Here is a 26,701-nt window from a genome sequence, read left to right as displayed (position 1 = left end):
GGTGGGTTATTTAAGTTGAGAGCTCCCCAACCACTCACTTCTCCACACAGCGACACTTCAACGCAATCAAGCGAAGAGCCCACAATGCGAGGTAACGTACTCAATCACCAAGTCTTTCAACTAGCAGCGAACTTCTAGCCAACTTGCTTGATGCGGCACAATTTTTCCAGGGTATAACAAACTTGCTTTCCTATACCCCCAAAAATCGGATTTCTAAAGTAGCTAATCGGAAACAAGTGCGTTCCGATATATCTTCTTGTACCCTCCTAGCGGAATCAATTCCACTGAAGGGGCAGTTCCTATGGGCACGTCGTCACGTGAACCCGGTCCTAACTGGACTGTCCTACACTGGACTACACTGCGCTGAGTCGTGCCGTCACACACCCGTTCGCCTCAGTTATTTTTCACACTGGGCGCTAGTTACACCTTGGTCTTATGCGTATTTTTGAAATATTTCTGTACAGAAAATTTTTCCCAGGCTGGTAGCTTGTCACTAGATACTTATGCAGGTATAAATCCCTTATAATAAACTATAGGAATCTATTAAAATAATGCTTGAGTTGCTTGCTTATGAAAAATGAACAAAAAGAAAAAAACTTATTTTCTTTTATTAATCACCGCCTTATTCGCAGTATATTACTACACTGTTTAAATAAAGCTGATGGTTTAATACTGTTCACCTTTGAGTTCCTATGTGTGCTGCATGTGCAGTACCAATGAACAGCCACGTGTGTACGTGCGTTGTTCACAGGCCGCCGATGAATCGGCCACCCACGTGTTCTATAGTGTATTTGCAAGGTTGCGCTCGGGTTTCGCTATACGCAGTAATTGCGCCTAAATGTGGAATAAATCCCTTAACTCTGTCCGAGAGTTACGTATCAAGATGCGAAATAAATCCCGTACTTAATCCGTAAACCACGTACAAAGATGCGAAACTTTCCCTATGTGGGCACGTGCGCGCGCACCTTGCGTAATATACAATAGACGCTTTACGTTACTGCAAAAGGCCCAGGACTTGTCGCCACGTGGCGTGGTCCCTGTTTTTGCGGTAACTAACAATAAACAATTATAGTTTTGCACAGAGGGGATCCTCTATGTACTATAATAAACACAGATTCCATGTGTGCGAACCTTATCGCACGTGGTACATATACTGTAATAAACAAGCAGCCCAAGACACTATACCCCGTTAAACTACTTGTGGCAGGCAGAAGTACAGTTTACTAAACACTTAGGTATGATATGCTTTAAAACATGTGGCTTTCACTCATTGTACTCCGGGTTCAGCGCTAGCACTTCCCGAACCCCGCACTGCCGTGGACTCGGCCTATCCAGCAATGGAAACAAATAAATACTTCCACCCTTTTGCTGGTATAGGTCGAGCCGCACGCCTGGTACTGAGTTCTGGACTGTGGAGCGGACGGACGAGCCCTCAATTGTTAAAGACGATTTGATTATGACCAGAGAGACAATGAGTGAAAAGCGCGGGTTACGTAATGTGTCCGTAACCTGCTTACCCTTTATACCTAACTACGTGCGAACAAAACGTAGCGCAGCGCAGTGTACCTTTTATTTAGTATTTTGCACCAAGAAACAATACCTTAATACGAGATCCTTTCGCAGTACTTTGTCTCTATTCTGCGAATATACCTTAAAGGACAGTGTCCGTAATATACCTTATCGCTATTATGCGAATAAACAGACACGACCACTGAATAGGAACAAGGAGATTAGAACTCCGTAAAAGGTTTGTATTTAAGTCCCTAATGGACAAAAGGGGGTTACAGAAATAAGAATAAACAGGTATAACAGGTGATACAATATACTAACAATGAATACTAAACAGACTTTACTAAGGGGAAAGAATATAGTTACAAGACACAACCAGCCAACAATACTTTAAGAATAAATACCGTAAAATGCAACCGTTTACCCGTCTCATCAAGTATGCGAAGCGCAGTCCGGTCAGAGCTCACTATCGTTCAGGAATGAACTATAGTCCGGTAGGAAGGTCCAGGGAAAGTAGATGTGCCGAAGAGAGCGAGCCTGCTCCGGGTCGCCTATCTTATAGGGTCAGAAGGGGGAGGTCAAAGGCCATTCTCATTGGTCAGAGATCATATGTCCGGTCCACTGTGATTGGAGGTTAGACGCTGTACCTGGTCTGACCAGGTGCAGGGGAGTGAACTTTAAGAGTCCTTTGTTTGGTGGTTTCGGCGTCAGCAAGGATAAGAACCGGTTTGAGCTAGTTTCCTTTGTTAACTACTTACAACAGAAACTGTCTCTGGAATATGGATTATGTCCATAACTATCGGGCAATGTACATTGCGACATATTCGCAATGACCGGAATACTTCGCATAATGAACTGAGCGGAACGGTACTAAACACGATACAGACAGGTGTGTGCAGGGCTAACTAAGCTATGTGTGGCGTTCTAAACCTTTTAACTATATTTCATTTCGTGTAAGTGTGTTATTATGAATTTATGTGTGATAGTATGTCTACTCTTCTGGTCCACATTGTCACACATACTCGGGTATGGAGACTTTATTTGCGCAACTCTGCGAACCAAAATGGCGGCCATACTATCACAAAATGGCGTGTGTGCACCTAGACTTTCACAAGACCTTAACCCTAACCTTCCTAGCCCCCCCACACCACAGCCTAACCCCGCTTCTAAATGGCTAATCCTTCCTCCCCGCAGCATAACCCTAATCCTCCTCCCCACAACCTTCAGGATGATGGGGTCAGCATCTTTAACATCATAGTGCTGATATGGTTATAATACTACTTGGTTAACATATTAACCATGCTGACACCATCGCACCTGTACAGAGCCGGCCTTAGGCATAGGCCAACTAGGCAATTGCCTAGGGCATTTGGAATGCCTAGGGGCATCAGCAGCTTCTGCTGATTAAAATGATATGCAGCATGCCTATTTTGTGTGTGTGAGTGAGGCTGTTAGCGGCTGTGCGAGTCCTGTCTGTGGGTGGGTTGGTTGTGCAATAGTGTTCGGCATATGTGTAAGGGGCATTATGTGTGTCATGTATAAATGCATTAATAATGTGTGACATATGTGTAAGGGGCATAATGTGTGTCATGTGTATAAGGGCATTAATAATGTGTGACATATCTGTAAGGGGCATTATGTGTGTCATTATGTGTATGAAGGGCATTAATAAAGGTTGGCATAATGTGTAAGGGGCATTATGGTTATAAGGACATTAATAAGGTGTGTCATGTGTAAGAGGCATTACTGTGTGGTATTATCAGGGGTGCCGAGAAAAAGAGGTAGGGGGTACAAATTACCCTGGCCAAAGTCTGATGGAAGGGCCCAGTGGGGGCCCCGGGCCCCGTCCCCTTAAGTGACAGCAGCAGCTGCAGCTCTTCTCCTCTGCCCAGCACACCCTGCTTTATGCTGGGTTGCAGTGTGGCCATGGAGGTGCTTAAAATACAATATTTTCTCAGGATTTTTTTCTAATGGTATAATGTGAATAATATGAGGAGTAGTGTACATAAGGTAAAGTGGTACTACTGTGTGATGTAACGTGAATAAGGGACACCATTGCATGATATAATGTGAATAAAGTTGCACTACTGTGTGGCATAATTTGAATTGGGGGTACTATTGTATGGCCATGCCCCTTCCCAGCAAGAACACACCCCTGTTTGGGCTCCGCACTGAATGGGTGCGCTGTTTCTATTTAAAATATTGCGGGTAGGAGCACCAAAATGATGACTGCTATGATGAGGGTTGATGATCTTGGGAAAGGGGAGCAGGGTCAGAGACGGAACTAGTGGCGGTGCTAGGGGGCAACAGTCAAAATCTTGCCTGCACCTGTAAGCAGCAGTGATAACAACTCCAGCCACATCGGAATAAGGCCAAATATGTACTGGGTCCTTTGGATTACTACTGTCATCACAATGGAATTAGTGTAAAGCCACAGACTGAGATTAATAACACTTGGCTTGGTTTGACATTTTTACTTGCGTAGCGTCAGAGTCACACACACAGCATCTGTGCACAATGGTGGTGATTCTGGTTGTTTTGCAAAAGCAAAATCCTTTAATGGACAAAATCATGCTGCAGGTGGGGCTAATGTAGCATCTGCCGAGAGAATTACATTTGGGTGAGTTATTTTGTTCCTGTGCAGGGTAAATACTGGCTGCTTTATTCTTACACTGCAATTTGGATTTCAGTTTGAACACACCTCACCCAAATCTAACTCTCTCTGCTCATTTTACATCTGCCCCACCTGCAATGCAGCATGGTTTTGTCCATTAAATAAGAAGTTTGCTTTTGCCCTTTGGTGCCCCTAAATCGCTGAATGTCACCCCACTACCTAATGACAGAGAAATCTATCTACTGCAGGGCTTGACTATTTTATTTTAAATCTAGGAGACAGGATGAAAGTGTAGGAGCCAGACACATAAGTGCCACTTACCTACATGCTCGTTGCTATGGGTTTATTGCTTGATGCCAGGGGTTGCATGGTCTTTACCAGGGGTTGCATGCTCTTTTCAAGTGGTTGCATGCTCTTTCCCAGGGATTTGTTGCTCTGCCAGGGGTTGTATGCTCTATGCCTGGGGTGTCATGCTCTGCCAGAGGTTACATGCTCTTTCCCAGGGGTTGCATTCTCTTAGCCAGGGGTACATGTTCTTTGCAAGGGGTTGCATGCTCTATGCCTGGGGTGTCATGCTCTGCCAGAGGTTACATGCTCTTTCCCAGGGGGTGCATTCTCTTTGCCAGGGATACATGTTCTTTGCCAGGGGTGTCATGCTCTGCCAGGGGGTGCATGCTCTTTGTCAGGAGTTGCCTGCTCTTTGCCAGGGGTTAATTGCTCTGCCAGGGGTGCATGCTCTTTACCAGGGGTACATGCTATTTGCCAATTGTACTTGCTCGATGCAACAGGGGATTACCACTCTTTCTCTTCTCACCTTCCCCATCATTTTGAAATAGTCTAATCTAGTAATGTGTAGGGCTGGTCTCAGTGGTGGAGACAGTCCACAGTAACTAGTCAGACACTGTAGGGACTGGAGCAGGATCCAAGGGGGACGGAGGGCTCTGAATGCAGTTTGAGGAGGTGGCACATTCTGGAAGAGTATTATCTCCATCCTGATGCTGCCCATATAAAGTGCATATGGTATCCACGCTGCACCCCTTGACCCTGTACTTTATCACCAACAGACTTACCTGCAAACACAAAGATTTTATCTGGATACAGCAAGCCTTGGTCTATCCCAGGCAAATTAAACAACTACCTATTATACTGGATACAGAAAGCCTTGGTCCTATCCCAGGGAACTTAAACAACTACCTATTATACAGGGGAGAAAAGAAGCCAGAAAGGATAAAAAATTATCCCCCCCCCCAAAATAAAAATGCAGTAACTTAGGGCCTGATTCTTGCTCATTCGGAATGGATTGAATTCATCCCCATTCCGATGTTCAGTGGTCTGCACATGTGTAAGCGCATTTGCAGACCCTGACAACATTTGTTGCAGGGAGGGAGGACCGGGGGCGGTGGACCATGGGCATCCCATTGAAAACGCTGGGTGTGCCCATGGGTACCTGAATCAGGCCCTTAGTATACAGTAACTAAGTAAGTATTGTGGGAAGGGTAATTGACTCATGAATCATATCTGGGCCACGGAGAAGTGAACCTATCACCTCCCCCCGCTACACATCCCCTTTCTCTATTCTAGGTTAATCTCATTTGTCTCTGACCGCAGAGCAAGTAAAAGTTATCTATAGAACTGAGGAAACCACAAGAGAGCAGCAAGTAGCAGGCCGGCCCGTACTCAGACACAGCGGCCTATTGTGGCTGCACAAAGCTCCGTGTTCTGCAAATGTGGCTGATTCATCTAACAATGCAGAGCACGCTGTCAGGCGCTGCACAAGCCGGAAGCTGCGACAATAGCTGAACTAGAGGTCGCTGCCAGATAAAAGGCATATGAAGAACTGTGTCAGCTCTGCGTGCTATACTTCCCACGGCCTGTTAGTGCTTAGGGATCTGTTTGCTAAACGCAGAAAAAGGGGAGTATATGCAGGATTTAAGGGTTCTGCCTGTTTACCAAAGACCCATACTCGGGCCATTCAAGAGAGGAGAGGACCCACGTGCAGCCTACACTGCGGCCCACCCTCCTCTCTGATGGCGAGTAGACTCTGATTCTACTGCACATGCACAGGTCTCCGGAAACATGGCGCCCACACCCAGGGCAGCCAAGAGGAATGCCGGGCCCCAGTAAAATTGTGGGGGCGTGGCCTAAGTGTGGGAGGTGTGGCCACCTCCTGTGCTTAGGCCATGTCCCCAAAATGTTTAGAAGGGGTGAAAGAAAACTCTAAACTTAGCAGCAGCAGCACACATCTACAGCAAGTGCTGTGCTGACAGCAGGCTCAGCATGAGTTCTCACACTGTCAGTGAGACACAGATGCTGAGCCTGCTGTCAGCACAGCACATGCTGTATGTGTGCTGCTGCTGATGCCGGGAGGGGGAAAGGGGGGGTTGGACCAGGGCCCCTGCCGGGCCCCTCCAGCAAGCTCGGGCCCGGATAATTAGTACCTGCTCCCCCCCCCCCCTCGGCTGCCCTGCCCACACCTTGTTCCCAGGGCCATGTCCAGTACGCATGCACAAATCACTCGGAAATGGCTGCGGCGGCCATTTTGTTTTGTGATTTGCTTTTCTGGCCCTGAGATGACACCGCAGGACTCCAGTGGGGTAAGTACAGTGTATAAGTGCAGTGAGGTGTGGGCCCCCCTGGACGCAGGGGCCCGTGTGCACCGCAAATACTGCACCCATTATACAAATGCCCATGCCCATACTTGTAAAGAAAGAACTAGTTCCCTCTGACGGTTAGTTCATTTTAGGGATGGCCATCGTTGCCAGTGCCATTGATGCCATATCAATGGCAATAGTGCAAATGGCCATCGATAGTGTTAAACTATGCAATGGATGACCATCGATATTTTTACCTATCAATAGTCATCCATTTTTTTGACTGATTGGCCTGTGGGTCAATCAAAACACGGGGGCGGGGCTTCACTGGTGTCGGGGGGCGGAGCTATGCTCAGTGTCCCGGCACTTAAAAAAAACCCACTGGTTTTGCTGTGTAATCGATGGAGGGAAACCATCTGGTTCTGCCCCATCGATGGCAAAAGTATTCAACATTGGCCATAAACCATCAATGATTTAAACTCATCTATGTTTGATGGTCATCCCTAGTTCATTTTGAACTAATCATCATGAATTACCCATCACTAGTCCAGGAAGGCAAACTAAATTATAGCCCAACCACCTGCCCCGTGCATCTACCCCTCTGGAATCCACTAGGAGAGCAGCAAAAAGCAGTGGTATGAACTGTGTCCTATGCGCAGGTACAGGCAGCCACGTATGCACCAGTAGTCCCAGAATACCCCCCATCAGTGGAGGCTTCAGAGAAGGGGCTTCAGCGTAGTTCAAAATTCAAATAGGAGAAGCACAGAAACTGGCAGTGAGTCAGTCTGGAATGGCAGTTGGTGGCAGTGGGTGTGGTTCCCCTATATGAATTTTGATCTATGCTCACCTTTTGACCCTGTCAACTTATTGCATGTCCACCTTTTTTCATGTCGATCTTTTGCATGTCGACCTTTTGGGGTAGACCTATTGACTCTCTGTCTGTAGATCTATCAACCGGATCCATGTCTACACATATCGATACTGCGTATTTACACTTGAAGGGGATCCGGACGAACGGTCGACAATCTACAGCTTGGCCCTCAATAGGACAACACCAAAAGTTCGACATGCACAAGACCGACACAGCAAAGGTCGACACCTGGAAAGGTCAACGTGAGTTTTTCAGTTTTTCTTTTCATTTATTTGCCCCTGTCCCTTTGTCATGGGAGAGTGGGACAGGGGCATGGTCAACAGCTCACAAAACAAAAATTTGGGCGTGGACTGGTGGGAAGTGCAGAGAGTGTAGGCCACGCCCCTTAGCCAATATGCCACACCCCCTTATTTGAGGCACGCGCTAAAGCGGGCAAAGTGAAAGCTGGGAGATATGCATATTGTGGCATATTGTGACATATTGTGACATATTGTGACAAGGATCACAAACACGGGGTCAGCTTTGTAGTTTATTCCCAGGTTACAGCGTAGCAGGTTCAATCCACATGCAGGCGGTATTACAGCATACAGGCTCTCACAGCAAAGCAGACTCTTAAAAAGCTCCAATGGTCCCTATACTATAGCACCCTGGGCCTATCACTCGGGTAGATATTCCACCACCGAGAGCAAGGTGACTCTGCCCTGGAAACCCTTATATCAGGAAACCCCAGGTGCTGCTGATTACACACCTGGGATTATGCTACTGCTACCAAAATCTGGTCTGGATCCTCCAAATTACTTTCATGTTTGGGAATGCTGACTGCCACAATACGTATTGGTAATCCACAAGTAGGAAAAAGAGAGCAATCACCAGTCTTGGGCCCCAGGATCTGAATCATGATATGCTATACTGTTTCCGCAATGCTGTGATATCTATGCCAGGGGTGCTTACTTTCTGGCGGCCCTCTCCAGGAGAGGTTAGCCAGCTCCATGAGGCAGAAGGGCAGGGCTGCTGGTGTGACGAAAAAGGGTTGGGATGGGGGTGGAGCTATGAGGGAAATACGTTGGGGGCAAGGTCAGTGTGGTTGCATCATTGTGGCCACACCCCCACCGTGCAGTGCCGGTATTACAGACATTACACAGCGGTGGGCGGGGCTACAATGATGCGATTCACATAATTTGGTACCGCTGATCCCCCGCTGTGGGGGTGGGGGGACGGGGACTCATGACAATGTAGGGACTTTCCAGGGAGACCCTATTTTCAGGAAGCTCCCGGGCCATTTTGGGAAGGTAGGCAACCTTGATCTATGTGAGTGAGGGAACAGTTTCTATAATATATATATATATATATATTAACCATTATTTATTGGCACTATATTAATAAAGGTTAATAATATGCAGACAAGGTGACTTTAGGATTTATTTGGGCAGTACAATGGTGTAATGGTTAGCATTACTGCCTCACAGCGCTGAGGTCATGGGTTCGATCCCCACCATGGCTCTAACTGTGCGGAGTTTGTATATTCTCCCTGTGTTTGTGTGGGTTTTCTCCAGGTACTCCGATTTGCTTCCACATTCCAAAAATATACTGGTAGGTTAATTGGCTTCCAACAAAATTAACCCTAGAATGTCTGTGTGCGCGTGTACATGTGGTAGGGAATATAGATTGTAAGCTCCACTGGGGCAGGGACTGATGTGAGTGTTCAAAATATTCTCTGTAAAGCACTGCGGAATATGTGTGCGCTATATAAGAAACGGTTAAGTAAATAAATAAATAATAAATAATATTTTAGGCTATTTTTCTCCGGACAGTAAAATCTTTAGATTTTTCTTTCTGAAAGGAGAATTGTGTTAATAATATATTTCTCTCTGAGACGTTACATTCCACACAAAAGGCAGCCTCTAGTGGATAAACTTTAATACTACATGTCAGAATATTAGAAGTTGTTTTTCACCAGTGGGGTTCACAGCTCAAATGAAAGAAAAAAAGTAAAAAAAAAAAAACAAAAACAAAACAACGTTTTGTGTTATTGTAAATACAATTTAAACAGTTTACAAAAAAAAAATGTAATGCCCCTTTCCCACTGCAGCTAAAAAACGGTAAATTGCCGATTTTCAGCGCAATTTACCGTTTTAAGGCTGCAGTGGGAAAGTCACAGAGTTGAAATACCGTTTAAAGTTAAATGGTATTTCAACCCGTTTTTAAAGTAGAGTCCTACACGTTAAAATAACATTTAAGAGGCAGTGGGAATGCCTCTTAAACGTTATTTAGCCTCCAGGCAGTTCCAGTGCCTGATGAGACCTAGTAGTTCTCACTTTGTGCATGTGTAATGAGTGAGCGGCTCATTAGTATGCACGTGCACTCATTACATATGCCCAAAGTGAGAACTACCAGTTCTCATCAGGCACTGGGACTGCCTGTACCCTGCATGGACCCCCGCTGCCTCCCCACTGCCCTGCATCCCCGTGCAGGTAAGTACAAGGGGAGGTGGGGGCACAGGGCAGGTACGGGGGGTTAGGCACTCTTTACACTTGGGGGGGGGGGGGGGGGGGTTAGGCACTCTACATTTTACACGGTTCACTGCAATGGGAATGGTACTTAAATGGTATTTAAAACTGTAATCTGCTGCAGTGGGAATGCTAATAGGGTTTTAAATACCATTTAAGATTACCAGTACTTTAAACTGGTCTGCAGTGGGAAAGCAGCATAAGTTTAACATGAAAGCGAGATGAAAATGTTTATCAACAAACTCAGAGTAACGTGACATTAAAGACGGCACCGGGAAGTTGTTTATGGCAATCAAAAATGGAAACTTTTGAAACAGTTGAACATTTCTAGCACCTCTGTTGTACAATGTTCTACAATGTTGTACAAGTATCGTTTAACTCATTAAGCAAGAGAAGCCTCTGAATTTTTTTTTATAATTAATTCTGAAAAAATGCAAAAACTTGCTGTAGCTCATCACAATCACAAGCCTGCTTATAAAATGGTGCAGACAGGGCCATATCTTGGGTGGTGCGGAAGGTGCTCTGCACACAGCACATTAGCCCTGCAGGAGTGATTGGCTGCATCCACCTGTGATCTCCTTTGTGTGTGTGAGCAATGCTGCTGTGTGCTGTCCGCCGCAATGTATATTAGGGGTGTGGATGGGTTGGTTGACCAAAGGATGATCGACAATCATTAGTTCGACACCGTTGGGTCGACATACTGCAAGGTTGACAGGTGTCTAGGTCAACATAAGGCAAGGTCAACAGGGCGTTAGGTCGACATGGTCTAGATCGACAGTCAAAATGTCGACATGGGGTTTTTCACAGTTTTTTTACCCGAATGTCAAAACAGTCGACTTGGACACAGGTTAAAATGCACCGCGTCCCCTTGCGGCTGGCAGGGGATATTGATGGTACCAGGTGTGGGGCGATGGTAAGTGGTGGACTGAGCCCACTTCATCCATTGTCCGGCACGTAACTGGCGTGGATCCGTGGATCGCCTCGCAGCTTTGGAGGTAACCTCATCCGTGCCACCATCCTCACCCTGCTGACATACGGTGCTGCGGCGTCTGCTTCCATCCTGGCGTCGAGGTCCGCTGAGCCAAAGCGGCTTGTGGAGATAGACGTACAGCACGGCGCAGCTGCAGGGGGTGTATAACCTCCATTCATGTGACCAGACCCATAGAGCTGGATAAGAACTGCCCCGGCCCAATATGGGCCTTATTTTAGTTCACTCTTTCTGACAAAATCCTTCTTAGATGGACAAAACCATGTGCACTGCAGGGGGGCAGATGTAATTTATGGAGAGAGAATTCGATTTGGGTGAGTTATTTTGTTTCTGTGCAGGGTAAGTACTGACTGCTTTATTTTTACACTGCAATATAGATCTCACTTTGAAGTAAAACCCCACCCAAATCTAACTCTCTCTGCACAAGTAACATCTGCCCCACCTGCAGTGCACATGGTTTTGTCCATCTAAGAAGGATTTTGTCAGAAATAGTGAACTAGAATAAGGCCCTATATAACATCTGAGAGGCCAGCAGAAGGACACTAACGTTTTGGAACTACAGGTACATTAATGCCCTTTACAGCTGTCTGTTAGAATACAAAGTTTTGGACTGCATCATAATTTTACCATTCATTGGATGGAGATTATCATCTAAAGTGTTACATCCATCCCACTTGGATACAAATGAATTAATTTATCATCTAACAAAGAGACTTAAATTGTTGCAACTGAATAAGAGAGGTGAACACACTGCCTGTGAGTATATTCAGTCATATCCAGGGGTGGATTTAAGGGTCAGGCCGCCCCTAGGCACAACATTCCCCCCCCCCCCCCATTAGGTGTGTGGTGTGATGACATCACACGCATTAGTCTGGACTAGACCCGGAGGAATACCAGGGGGGTTAGAGGTACAGGGTAGTCAGGGCCGGTGCAAGGCACCGGAGCGCCCCAGGCGAGTCGGGGGGGGGGGGTACCTGTCCTGCGGCGCTGTCCGGTGCCGGGTGAGGGGGGTACCTGTCCTGCGGCGCTGTGTATTTAAAGCTGGCGGCGGAGGCAGCGAGGGGTCCCTGCAGTCAATTAGAAATAACGAGCGCTATCCGCCGGGCTATGCGGAAGCGCTTCTGTTGTGAAAACACTGGCCGCACGCTGATTGGCTGAGATTAGCGTGCGCCGTGCTGCCAGTGTTTTCACAACAGAAGCGCTTCCGCATAGCCCGGCGGATAGCGCTCGTTATTTCTAATTGACTGCAGCTTTAAATACAAAGCGCCGCAGGACAGGTACCCCCGCGGCACGGACGGGGGGGGGGGGCAAAATGCTGCCCTCCAGTGGCCGGCGCCCTAGGCAAATGCCTAGATTTGCCTAATGGTGGCGCCGGCCCTGAGGGTAGTGTCATGGAAGGCTGGCGTACTGTCCTCACCATGGTGCACCCTTACCTGTCCTCCTGGATCTATGTCCCACAACATCCTTCTCTTCCTTTTGCAGTAACCGATAAGTGCAGCTGGTGCTTACTGGATGGGTCCCACGACTCCTCTGTACTTTAGTGGGTGGGGCTATGCAAGATAACGGACGTTCGTTCCCCCATCCTGCACAAATATAGAATAGAATATAATAGAATAGAATCAACTTTATTGGCCATGTGTGCTTGCGCACACTAGGGGCGAAATGTAATAGGGTGTGATTTTTGGACGAGTTCCAAACTCGCCAGAAATCGCACCTTTAAAAATCGCGTTTTTTGCCGCGAATTCGCATATGTAATGAGATGCGAATTAGCGGCAAAAAATGCGATTTGCCGCGATTTCGGGCGATTTTTAGTCATGAAAATGTGCGCATTTTCAGTCATGAAAATGTGCGCATTTTCATAAATGCGATTTTGTGCAAAAAAAAAAAAGTTAAAAAAAAAACGGCGTGGGGTCCCCCCTCCTAAGCATAACCAGCCCCGGGCTCATTGAGCCGGACCTGGTTCCAAAAATACGGGGGGACAAAAAGCATAGGGGTCCCCCGTATTTCTGAAACCAGCCCCGGACTCTTGGACCGGTCCTGGTTCCAAAAATACGGGGGACAAAAAATCTGGGGGTCCCCCGTATTTTGAAACCAGCACCGGGCTCCAACAGCCCACGGTGTCATGCCACAGCCGGGGGACACTTTTTATACAAGGTCCCCCGGCCAAAACATGAGCACCGTGGCTGGTCAGCCTTGGACGGGGTACCTGGAGGAGTGGGGACCCCCCCAATAAAGGGGTCCCCCCCCCCAGGCTTCACCCGTCCAGGGCTGAAGCCTGGGGCTGTCACCGGCGTCCGTGGCCAGTGGACGCCGGCCTGATAGGGTTAAATCGATCATACTTACATTGCTTTTTACCGGAGAACTACAAGTGCCAGCAGACCTCCCCCGCATGCTGGGACTTGGAGAACCACAAGTCCCAGCATGCGGGGCATTAATGGGCCCGCTGGGACTTGTAGTCCACCTGTAAAAAGAATGTTTATAAAAAACACACACAGAGAGAAGTAAAAGTTTATTACACACACACACCTCACTTTTACACCAGCGTTACTTACCATTCCTGGATCCAGCGCTGGTCTGGCTGCTTTACAGCCGGCTCCCCCCGCACTGACAGGCAGCGGGGAGAACCGGCTTTCTCCGTTGCCTCTAACAGCTTCTGTAGCGCTGTTCCAGCGCTACAGAGGCTGAGAGCGCGATTGGCCGATACGTCTCCATGGAGACGCATAGCTCAGTCCTCAGTCCTCAGCCCCGGGCTTCAGCCCTGGACGGGTGAAGCCTGGGGGGAGGGGGACCCCTTTATTGGGGGGGTCCCCACTCCTCCAGGTACCCCGTCCAAGGCTGACTAGCCACGGTGCTCATGTTTTGGCCGGGGGACCTTGTATAAAAAGTGTCCCCCGGCTGTGGCATGACACCGTGGGCTGTTGGAGCCCGGTGCTGGTTTCAAAATACGGGGGACCCCCAGATTTTTTGTCCCCCGTATTTTTGGAACCAGGACCGGTCCAAGAGTCTGGGGCTGGTTTCAGAAATACGGGGGACCCCTATGCTTTTTGTCCCCCCCGTATTTTTGGAACCAGGTCAGGCTCAATGAGCCCGGGGCTGGTTATGCTTAGGAGGGGGGACCCTACGCCGTTTTTTTTTTATAAAAACACTTTTACACATTTTTATTAACAGGACCATGCACAGATCTCAATGATCTGTGCATGGTTCTGTCAAATTCGCCTGTCAGAACCTGGTCTATTTTATTTGCGATTTTTGGTAACATTTACCAAAAATCACACCCTATTACATTTGCGAGTTGTATACTTTATAATGGGAAAACATCTGGATGCGAATTGAAATGTGACTAAAAATCGCACTTCTAAAAGCGATTTTTTACCGCGATTTTCAACCTATTAAATGTGCGATTTTCGGAAAATGTGCGATTTCGGCCGTTTTTGACCCAAAATCGCACATGTCCAAAAATCACACCCTATTACATTTCGCCCTAGGAATTTTTCGTGGTTTACAGTGCAGCATCAAGCAGGGATGAAAAAGGGGGGAGGGAGACATTACATATATTACATAAAGACATTACAAGCATTTAATTTCTAGCTACGACTATGGTGGTCAGGTCGCCAAGTAGGGACACGTTGTTTGGCTGTTGATATTGGGATTGCATTCGCTTTGATTGTTCAGGTGATGGACGGCTAACGGAAAGAAGCTTCTTGCGGATCTGGACGTTTTTACGGGGATGGACCTGAACCGTCTTCTGGATGGTAGGATGTCGAGCAGGTTGTGACCAAGATGCAGCTTGTCGTTTGCGATCTTCTCAGCATGTTTCCTTACCCTGGATGAGAACAGATCCCTTATCGGGGGGAGGTCGGTCCCTATGATCCTTTCCGCAGTCTTCACTACCCTCTGCAGTTTTTGTTTGGCGTTCTCGCTTGCGCCACCGTACCAGATTGTGATCGAGGAACATAAGACAGACTCCACGATGGCGGTGTAGAATAGGCACAGCAGCTCCTGTGGGATGTTGAATTTCCTGAGTTGCCTCAGGAAGAACAGGCGCTGTTGGGCCTTTTTGATGTTAGTGGTTATGTTTAATCCCCATCTTAGGTCACTTGACATGGTTGTCCCTAGGAATTTGAAGGAATCAACCCGCGACACCACTGCGTTGGCTATTGTTAGCGGGGCTAGTGTATTTGTTTTTTTCCTGTAGTCGACCACCATCTCAACTGTTTTGGTGGGGTTTAGATCGAGGTTGTTGCTGCTGCACCACTGTGTCAGCTTCTCCACTGCATGCCTGTACGCGGTCTCGTCACCATCCTTGATTAGGCCGATGATAGTGGTGTCATCTGCGAATTTAATGATTTTCACTGACTGCTCAGCTGAGGTGCAGTCATTCGTGTAGAGAGAGAAGAGCAGAGGGGAGAGGACGCATCCTTGGGGGGCTCCAGTACTGATTGTTCGTGTGCTGGACAAGAAGGCGCAGGCTTTGACCACCTATTCCCTTGCCGTTAGAAAGTCCACTATCCATGAGCATGTTGATCCTGGGACTCCTAAGGAGAGGAGTTTTGGCTGCAGGATGCCGGGAACGATAGTATTAAATGCTGAGCTGAAGTCCACGAATAGGACTCTTGCATAGGTGCTTTGGTGGTCGAGGTGTTGTAAAATATGGTGCAGCCCTAGGTTGACCGCATCCTCTACACTTCTGTTCGCCCGGTAGGCAAACTGCATGGGGTCAAGGTGAGAGTTTGTCACTTCTCTCAGGTGCTTCAGTACTAGTCTTTCAAATGCTTTCATGGCCACTGAGGTTAGTGCAATTGGCCTGAAGTCATTTAGGTCCTTCGTGGGTGTGTTCTTAGGGACCGGGATGATGATAGAGCGTTTGAAGCAGGCAGGAACCTTGCACAAGTCCAGGGAGGAGTTGAATATCGTTGTGAAGATGGGGGCGAGCTGAGCTGCATAGGTCCTAAGGCTGGATGGCGACACACCATCCGGTCCTGCAGCCTTCTTAGGTTTTATTCTTTTGAGTACTGCTTCTACCTCGCCTTGGTCCACGTGGAGGGCCTGGGTGTGGTGGTCTTTGGGATGGAGTGGGGGAGGTACGGCCTGCTCAAATCTGCAGTAGAACTTGTTCAGGTCTTCTGCAAGTTCATGGCTGGTTTCAGACTGTGTTTGGGCTTTCTTGTAATTTGTGATGTTTTGCATGCCCTTCCATACTGCCGCAGGGTCCTTTGCTATGAGGTTGTGTGTCAGCTTGTTTGTATATTCCCTTTTTGCAAGTTTGATACCCCGAGTCAAGGAGTTCCTGGCTTCTTTGTACTGTGTCCTGTCCCCGCTGCTGTATGCCTCCTCCTTGGCTTGGCGGAGTTTCCTGAGCTGGCTACCGAACCATGGCTTGTTGTTGTTAAAGGATCGGATTTGCTTGGTTGGTACACATAAGTCCTTGCAGAAGCTGATGTAGGATGTGACTGCATCCGCTAGTTCATCTATGTCAGAGGCAGAGGCTTCGAACACCATCCAGTCAGTGCAGCCGAAGCAGGCCTGAAGCTTTGTTTTTGCCTCGATTGACCAGTTTTTGACAGACTTGATAACAGGCTTAGCAGACTTTAGCTTCTGGATATATGTCGGAAGAAGGTGGACTATGCAGTGGTCGGAGAGACCCAGTGCTGCATGGGGTATGGATCGGTATGCAGACTTTATGGTGGTGTAGCAGTGGTCTAGCGTTCGCCCCTCTCTTGTGTGGCATGTGACCTGCTGGGTGTATTTTGGGAGCTCCTGGCTCAGGTTGGCACAGTTGAAGTCACCAAGCACAATGAGCAGCGAGTCTGGGTGTCTAAGTTCGGTGTCCGTTATAAGAGTGGCCAGCTGAAGTTGGGCTTCTGTTGGACTTGGTTGTGGGGGGATGTATACTCCTACTAGGATAATAGAGGCAATTTCCCGAGGGGAGTAGAAAGGTTTGCATTTGACGGTAAGAGTCTCTAGTTGGGGGCTGCATGACTTGCCCAGGGACTTTATGTCGGTGCACCACCTGTCGTTAATGTACAGACAGATGCCCCCTCCTTTGGATTTGCCTGAGAGCTCTTTGTCGCGGTCGGCCCTGAAGAGGCCGAAGCCTGACAGTCACTGAGGATTCAGCAATATGGTCTTCCAGCCAGGTTTCTGTGAAGCATAGGATGGAGGATCTTGCAGTGGCCGACCTTGCATCTTGTATTAGCAGAGACAGCTCATCCATCTTGTTCGCAAGAGATCTCGTGTTTGATAGCATGATTGCTGGGATGGCAGATCTATGGCCTCTGCGTTTCCACCTGACAGCGACTCCGGCCCGGCAGCATATGACACCAGAGGAGGAACAAGTGAGTTGTGGGCCCAGGTGTAAAAATATGGTTTGGACACCCCAAACATACACACACAAAACGCAGAGGGACGATGGTGATGGAGTTCCTAGGGAGGGGGGACACGCCGGGTCAGAGGCAGAACTTTGGGAGGCAATGGAGTCATCTGCCGCCGGGCTCCTGCTCCCAAGGGGGCACCTCTCCTCCCCCTGGAAGCTTAAATCAGTTATTTGATAGCCAACAATATTGCTTCTGTGGCTGAGTTCTGAAATATATATGTGTTTATCTATCTATCTAATCAGAAATATATATTTTTTATAAGGTTATATAGGGGTGTGTGTTTGTGTATGTGTGTGTTTGTGGGGGCACAAATATATATCTTGCCTCCGGGCAACTGGAACGAACTTACGCCACTGTGCCGGGTCCCCTGCTATTGCCAGCCACACTGGGGGCCTTATTCTGATCGTAGCGGCCAAACGTGCGTACGTTCCAAAACAACGTACGCTATCCGTACTCGGCCGTTGGGGTTAAGTCCACCCACAACTCAGCCGCATACGTACGGCCAGAAACAACGTCGAAGGGGAGTGGCGTACAAATGTGCGTACGCCAACGTACACGGACGGGCCAGCCCTTACACTCCGACAACTGGCGTACCATTGAGCGTACACCACCGTTTACGGACGTCTCTCGTCCGTCTTCCCACCGACTTCTTGCGGCTATCTGAGCGTACGCCAGCTTGCACGGACGGGTCCCTATTGTTTTCAATAGAAAAGTCAGCTTATGTCACCGCTCGTGAGAGTGAGCGTACGTCCGTGTACGCTGACATACCCTTCACATATATGGACCTGCAAATCTTGCCTTTCAACTATAATTATGAAAATTAATTAATTGATTGAATTAATTAATGTGCAAAATAGTGGCCATGGGCTTAAAACATTGCTGAAACATCCTTTGTAGGTGTTAGATGTGGTTTATGTTATTGTATCCTAAATACAAAACCTATGTATGTATTAGAGTGAACACGTTGACACATGTCGACTTGTGTAGATTGAGTGTGCTACTGTGTAAAGTCTATGAAAGCACGTAGTGAATGTGTATAACTGTTTAACAAATACCTACCTTAGCATATATAAGCAGGTCTTGCAAAGATACTTACCTTAAATTAAACAAACCTTTAAATGTAGAGAAGTTTCGAAAGATAAGCTTCCAATGTGTTTGAGTGCTGTGTGTAGGCTTGCAGGTAGTGAAATCATGGTTTGGACTTAATAGACTGCAGCATTGGTTATTACATTCAGGTGTATGTGTTTGGTAGTAATCAGCGTAAATTAGCAAATCCAGGCGCACGCTGGCATGCGGTATCTGTAGGGGTGGTTTGAGATGGCGGTTGGCGGCCGCCTGTTTTGTGTCCGAAATGAACGGTGCTTTAGTCGATCGTGCGGTAGTAGCACCGCTCATTTTTGGTGCACACCCCCGTGTACGCCCATATTTACGCCCATTTTCCCTCATTATTTCGGCCGCTCCCCTCATCACGCCCCTATGCCGCCCCCAATGCCCGTACACTCGCGTATAGGTTTTTTCGCACGTAGAGACCCGTCCGTAAGCGTTGTGGAGTGTTCGCGCCTGCGCATTAGCGAATGTACGCATGCGCAGATCATAAAAAATCCCGGGACGTACGCGTACGGCCCGGCCGCTCCAACCAGAATAAGGCCCTGGGTCCCGTGCTCCTGAAGCCGCACTGAGTCTCCTGCTCCTGCAGCTGCGCCGGTCCCCTCCGCAGCAGCAGCACTGGTCCCCTGCTACCACCGGCCGCATTGGGTCCCCTCCTCCCACATCATTGCTGAGTCCCTTCCTGCCGCAGCAGCGCTTTGTCCCCTGCTACTGCCTTCTGTGCTGGGTCACACTATTTTTTAAAAAATTTACAAAAAAATAAAAAATCAATAGGGTGACTGACAGCTGCCGCCCAGCAGCTGTCAGTCACCCGATCTGACGTTCGGGTCAAAAAACAGTGAAAAAACCCATGTCGACGCTGGACCTGTCGACGGAAAGTCATGTTGACTGTTTTATCTGTACATTCTGTATGTCGGTATTTTGACAATGTTTGGATTTTAAATGTCGGGATTTTGTCCTTGTCGGGATTTTAAATGTCGGGATTTTGTCCTTGTCAGGATTTTAAATGTCGGGATTTTGACCTTGTCGATATTATGATGACCCATTCAGGATTTTGACCCTGTCGGGATTTTGACCGTCGGGATTTCATACCGAATCTGTATGAAATATATCTATTATATTGAATACTTTTTATTTATTATAAATGAGATTTTATTAATAATTTTTTATAATGAAGTGGTACAGAGTTTATTTCTGTATATCCTCCTCCAATATCGTTTTGGGAGCTGCATAGATATGCCATTTAAAAGCACTTTTTTTAATCGATACTGAATTGAAAATAATAGGCGTTTCTGCGCATGTGCGAACGCCTCGCACGTCCGAACACGGCGTGAAAACGATAAGTGCCGCTGGTGCTTACTGGATGGGTCCCACAACGCCTCTGTACTTTAGTGGGTGGGACTATGCAAGATAACGGACTGACGTGCCCCCAACGATTGTACAGAACCATCCGAGCAGGGGGTGGAGAGGAGCGTGAAGGGATGTTTGGGCTCATTACCATATGCGTATGCCCTGCATTTCATGGGCGTTCATGGTACGTATGGTAATCCGGCCGTGACGCACGTTTGGGGGAGGACATATGACATAGCCGGATGCCAGCTGCCGGCCCATATCCCTGCTTTCATCCGGAAAAATGTCTGAGTGGTTATGGAGCACTCAGGGCTGTCTGACCGCTCGGTCCATCAGTCGATGGTCGGCGACCATCAGAGAATCGTGAGGTTCCCACAGATGGGGGAGGTATTCGCATGAAACATCCACTCGCGGTCCGTTCGGTCGTGGGTCTTACCGCGTTTGGACGGTGTTAGTGATCCGTACGGTAGGCGGGGCTAAGAACACTCGGTTCCTGTCCGAAATACACATCCGTCCGATTCAACTAGAATAAGGGCCCATGTCACCTAGCTCCATAACTGCCTGTGGGCCAGTCCGACCCTGGTTACACATGTACTTTCCCTAGGGCAAGGTAAAGGCAGATTTGCCCACCCTGCGGGAACAGTGGGGAGACTCCCAAAAATTGGGTCCGCCTCCCGCCGCCCGGGAAGGTTAACAATACTGCTTACTTCTCAGAGCCCCCGCACCCCTCTTCCGCGCTTACTCAAATACCGAAATTTGCGTGTCTGCGGAGATGGGGCTAAAAGGATGTGATTAACGCAATTTTGCGGCATTTATGCCCCACCCCCTATTTTTGGGGCATGGGAGCGGAGCTTAGTGACATCAGCCTCATCCTGGAGAGACAACGTTAAAATTAGGCAAGTATGGGTAAAGGTGGGAATAAATATTTGTGCTAGATCATATTCATCTAAATGATAATCCGTCTATTTGTAGCCTTCCCTCACATCCACACAGCCAGTGTGAGCGGTACGTATGTCTGGGCTTTCCCCGATGAAGCTGCAGAGAGCTGTTTTGTGGACATGTGACATGAGAAAACTCTGTGAGGTTGTGCCCTTCCCCTAATGCCACAATACTTGCCACGTGCAGAGTGAAACTACAGCTCTCGCTCTGTTCATCTCTTTCATTTCAAAATCTCCTACAAATGAGCCGAATTGCAATTTCAGGTTCTTGTTCTAAAATCAGACAAATACATAAAAATGTCATATTCATGTGGATATACTTGTATTATAGTGGTGAGCGGAAACAGGGACTGATTCAGTGGTACAGGCCATCCTCACGCAGTACCGATGTTCCCAAGCTATGTTGATTATTTGCAGCTGTGTATGTACAAATAGTTGTGAAAACGTCTATGGCGCCTGCATTACTAGGAGTGTACACATGGAGGCGCTGTTGCGTACGGTACTGATAGTATCAGAAATGCAGGGGTAAAATCTTGGCTGTCTTGGGGAGGTGGCGTGTGCAGGACCGGCGGTCGTGTTACTGCGTACATAGGTGGTAAAAGTGTTTGGATTCTGGATCATAATGATGAATCCACATCACAATCGATGTCCGGAAACAGGGGCGGACTGGGACCAGCAATCGGCCCTGGCATTTTCAGCACACAGGCCCACCTAAAGCAGGCGGGCAAAAAGGGGGTGTGACCTCACAGAAAGGAGGTGTGGCCTCACAGAAAGGAGGCGTGGCATCAAAAAAGGAGGCATTACACATTATGGAACACACCGTAATGCCCATTACACATTGGCACACACTGTATTGCCCATTACATATTATTTATAACACACACCGTAATGCCCATTACACATATATATATATATATATATATATATATATATATATATATATATATATATATACACACATACACACACACACACATATATACATACACACATACATACATACATACATACATACATACATACATACATACATACATATAACATTGAAAAGACACTTTTAATGTAGACACTTGTCAAATATATTGCAAGGGGATAAGACCCCAGTGCTTGCTTACCGGAGCACAGTGTGCTCTCTCCAGCGGCTGGCTGCTCTCTACATTTCACTGCTGCTGCCTCCGTGACCCTGTACCCCGCCATTGGTGCCGGATCCCCCCACCACTGCAGCGGGCTCAGGAGTCAGGATGGCTGCAGTGCATCATAATGATGGGTGGTAGCACCACATCATGACGGGGGGCGGTGCCGCATCATGATTGGCGGTGGAGGGGGGGGGGGGGGAGGTTATCAGGGGCGGCGCGGCTGCAGAAAGTTCTAAGAACCTTTAAGTTCTAAGAAATTTCTGCACAAAATCGGCCCACAAGGCCATTTGCCAGAAGTGTTAGATGGCCAGTCCGGCCCTGCCCAGACATCACATATCTCACTGGCATTTTAAGAAGGTGTTATTGGGCGATTCTCATCAGCTCTTCTGTGAGATGTCTGGGTACCCACATGGCACACAATGTATTTTCAGTTCCATTGTCACAATGTGCTGGACCCGTTCGCATGAGATGCATCTGTAACCACGTTCCGCCAGTAACTCGCATATTACCCTCTTTATAAGGGTTCCTACCACCAAAAGTTCCACCTTTCCAAGTTTAGAAGTAAATTCGATCACACGTCTCTGCCGTAATCTCACAGACACATCTTCATCTGCCATGACGAAACGTACAAAGGGCCTGATTCAGACTTTTCTATCACCCGCTAGCCACCGAATTTTTGGTGGGCACTGACTTCATATGACATCAGCCACCCACCCCGAGCAGGCATTGACACGCCCATAAAATCCTGGGCGCCCCCTTCCCTCCCGTCTTGGACAAATTCGGCCCATTACCAATGGGTCTGGATGGGCCCCAATGATCTTCCACTCACTGTAACCACACAATGAAGACTACGGCAGTCCAACCGCACATTCTGACACAGCCATATATGACCTCCACAATGACCAGAATATTGTTGCCACGCTAGGTAGCATACTCATCCTCTGTAGACATTCTCCAGATTCTCCATAAGTTACCTGACCCTCTCGTCCTACACCCTAACCCCCTTCTAGTAGCCTACCCTTAAAACCCTCCTCTCCCCGCAGCCTGATACTAACCTTCTCTGCCAGTGCCTAACCTAACCCCCCACACCCAGCTACCTAAACCTAACCCCCCTTCTAAATGCAGAGACATAACCCCCCTCCCCACTATCTCCGCATAGTCTCCCCCCTGCCCCGCAGCGTAACCCTAACCTCCCTTCTAAGTGCCTAAACCCAATCTCCCCTCTATACGATTTTTAATGTCTTCTGGCAAATATTGATTTATCATTGCCGCAATTAGCGGACAGTTGGCAATGATATAGGCGCAGTGCCATTTTTTACCCCCCCCCCCAGGTACAATCCGCCACTGTGTGAAGCCAGATGCAGTCTGTGAGGCTGCACTGGCTTCACTATGACTGGCAGTGAATTCCAATTGGAAGTCTGACCTGCCAGTCACTCAAGACTCAAGTGTTCCTACCAAAGAGGCTACTGTGAATGCGCCTGTCCCGCAACGGTGATCTGGACAAGAAGATGGAGGCGGCGGTGGGGACCAGCACCTTTGGCATTGGAGGGGGGGGGGGGGGGGCACCGGCATCTAGGCAGCCCTTCTCCTCCGACGAGGTAAGAGCCGCCACTGTACAGGCGGATGAAAGCTACTTTGATTTATTGCCATAAACTTCTAAATTTAAGCTTTAATATGGGGAATTCCTCTTTGCCCTTGGAAGCACCTTAAATCACTTCTATTTATAGAGCAGAATCAGATGGGTCCCCCTGCTGAAAATCCCGAATATATTCACTTCTATTAAATATTCTTTGATGCAGAAAGATTTTAGCCTTTGGAAAATCACAGAACTGTAAGATCGAAAGCGGGGAAGCTGTTACTTGTTACGTTGCAGTAGCCCCAGCGAGGAGTTACACGCAGGTTTCGACAGACGCCATACTCTGTGTGTGTGTGTGTGTGGGAGAAGGCGGAAAAGCCAGATGGTGGGAGGGAGGCCTGAGATCAAGAACAGAGAGTGTGAGGGAGACTCACCAAATGGGGAAATGTAGAATCCTGCTTCCCTTATCTCATACTTCATCTCATAGACCAGCGTGTGGCCCTGACCTGTCACTAGTACAGGTGCTGACCTTGTTAACTTATTCCTGCAGGTATTGGGCCTAATTCACATTCAGTCGATCTCCGTGGCATTCGCTTCAGCGACGAATGCTTATGGGCGATTATACGCATGTGCCGGTCCAATTTTATCATTTTTAATGATTCATTCCTGTTAAAAAATGGGTTCCTTCATCAACAAGTTACATCATGCACAATAACGTTTTGTGGTCTATGATATGTGTTGTTCCTGACAATCAGGAAACACGTGGTGTTTAAAGGACATGCTTTGATTGGTGGACCATACAGCACAGACCACAAAAGCCACTGTGCATGATGAAACTTCAGTTGTTCTTGGACTAATATACCTTTAATATTGTGTTTTACTTTCACAAGAAGTAAAGCACAGTTTTTTTTATACCTTTATTCAGTGGCGGCTCCATGGAGGGGGGGAGGGGGGGGGGAGGTAGGGGTAACACCTGCAACACAGTTCAAAATGTAACAACTGCCACCAACTGCCATTCCAAACTGACCCATACCCATTTCACATCACAGAAACAACCCAGGTCTGACCCGGCAACAACTAAGGTCAATGTGCGTTGAAAAATCTCGGGTTCAGCAATCTGGCAATTTGACATGGCATAAAAAGAAGGGTAATCCCGGGTCGAACCTGGATTGCTGGGTAGTGTGAATGGATAACCCTGGTCGAGCAACCCGGGTCCCATTCACACTATAGGGAAGAGGCTGCCTCCTCTCCTGCCCCACGATGACGTGCCGCCGCTTCACCCCACCCGCTAATGATGTCAGCCACTCAGGTTATTACTGGGTCATTGTGGGTAGCTTTACCTCACAAATGCCAGGTCGCTTCCACATCCTGGGTGCGACTCAGCATTTGCGATGTGAAAGGGTATAACTGTCAGTGGGCGTGGCTCCCTTATTTGAATTTTGAACTGTGCTGCATCCCCAGCTGTGGAGCCTCCACTGCCTTTATGTACCGCTGCTTTAGAATAGGAGTGATCGCTTGTAGGTCTCTGAGAGGATGAGAGCCCAGGCTTGCTGTGAGATGAGAGAGCCAAACTTTAGCTCAGCCAGTGACTTGCCAGTAGCTAGAAACCTCAGTATAGCCACCAGCCTCTCCTAGCCAGGATGGACCTCTGCTGCTCAGCAATCTGCCTCCAGATGGAGAGAATCCCTGAATACCTGGCTAATAATTCTGGTGTCGCCACAAGCCATACCTACCTGATTTATCCGATACTCCTGGGATTCACAATTTTTGGGGTAGCCCTCAGCACCCGAAAGAGTGGACACCATTCCCGCATTTAGCCCCCTTCCTAGTGAAGCTGGAAGAACAGAGAGGTAACCTGCAGACAGATGGGGTGGGCCTAATGAGTCCATTCTGTTTTAGTAATTTTAGCCCCGTCTCTATGTAAATTTACCCCAACCGCAGCATTTTCCCTGTACTCATGACACTTTTAGGCTGGCCTGACCCCATCACCTCCCACCTGCATCTCCTTACTTTGCGTCTCCCAATGAGGAAAGTGTTCATGTAGGTGAACATGCCATAGGTGTGTGCTATATGCCTATATTGATTGGTATTGATCATTAACTGCATATCTTGTGTGATTTGGGAAATATTCACTTGAGTTATTTTGTATTAACAAATATGGCAAGGCTTTATTAATTGGTATTAATTGTTTGTTGTCCACTCTGTTTCTTTTAGGAAAATCTATATCTATCTATCTATCTATCTATCTATCTATCTTTACTTATATTTATATTAAATAGTGCTAGTGCATGCATGATAATGTATCAGATAAATAACAGCAATGAGCTGTAGAGATTACACCATAGTCGTATGCGGTATAAGGTAAAATACTGTATGTACAGGGCTGTTTCCATTACACATTATACCACACACCGTAATGCTCATTACATGTTATACCACACACCGTAATACCCATCACACATTATGTCACACACAATGCCTGTTACATGTTATACCACACACCATAATGCCCATTGCATTTTATACCCCACAGTAAGGCTTCTAATTACCTGCTGACAGGGGCTTCATGGCAACAGATGCATCTTCTGGTGGCGCCAGTGTTCGCGGCACTTCTGGGTAACACTATACATGCAGTCTTGTAATAATACATTTTGGACTTCACAAATTGCGTCATCATTATAATGTGGACCCTCCAATAGAAATGAAGAAATATTTGACATTTGAAGACATTCTATGAGGTCAATTCAATTAGCAGGGAAATATCAAGGGAGTAACTGCCACCATATGCGGCTCTAATGTTCCGTCAGATTTCCTAGGGCTGCGTGTAAGAAATCAGCAAGTCCAGCTCAGTATTGAGCCCATGAGTTCAGGTGCATTGTCAATGTTTCTAGGGCATTAAAATGGCAACTTACCAACATAATTGAATCGCCCCCTGTATCTAATCAACGAAAGTTACATTATAGTTAGGAGCAAACCAACGTAGAATAGGCGCTGGTTTCCTGTTCACCCAATAGTATAACTGTCCAATGGCCTCACTCACACAGAGAGATGGGTGTACATACACATCAAGGTATCTTTAAGCTTGAGGAACACCTGCGTTTGTTGTGGATGGTAAAGATAAGTTCGTACCGTACTCACAT

This window comes from Crinia signifera, chromosome 4, assembly GCF_055691185.1.
Source record: "Crinia signifera chromosome 4, ASM5569118v1, whole genome shotgun sequence".
NCBI lineage: Eukaryota > Metazoa > Chordata > Amphibia > Anura > Myobatrachidae > Crinia > Crinia signifera.
This window is presented reverse-complemented; position numbering follows the sequence as displayed.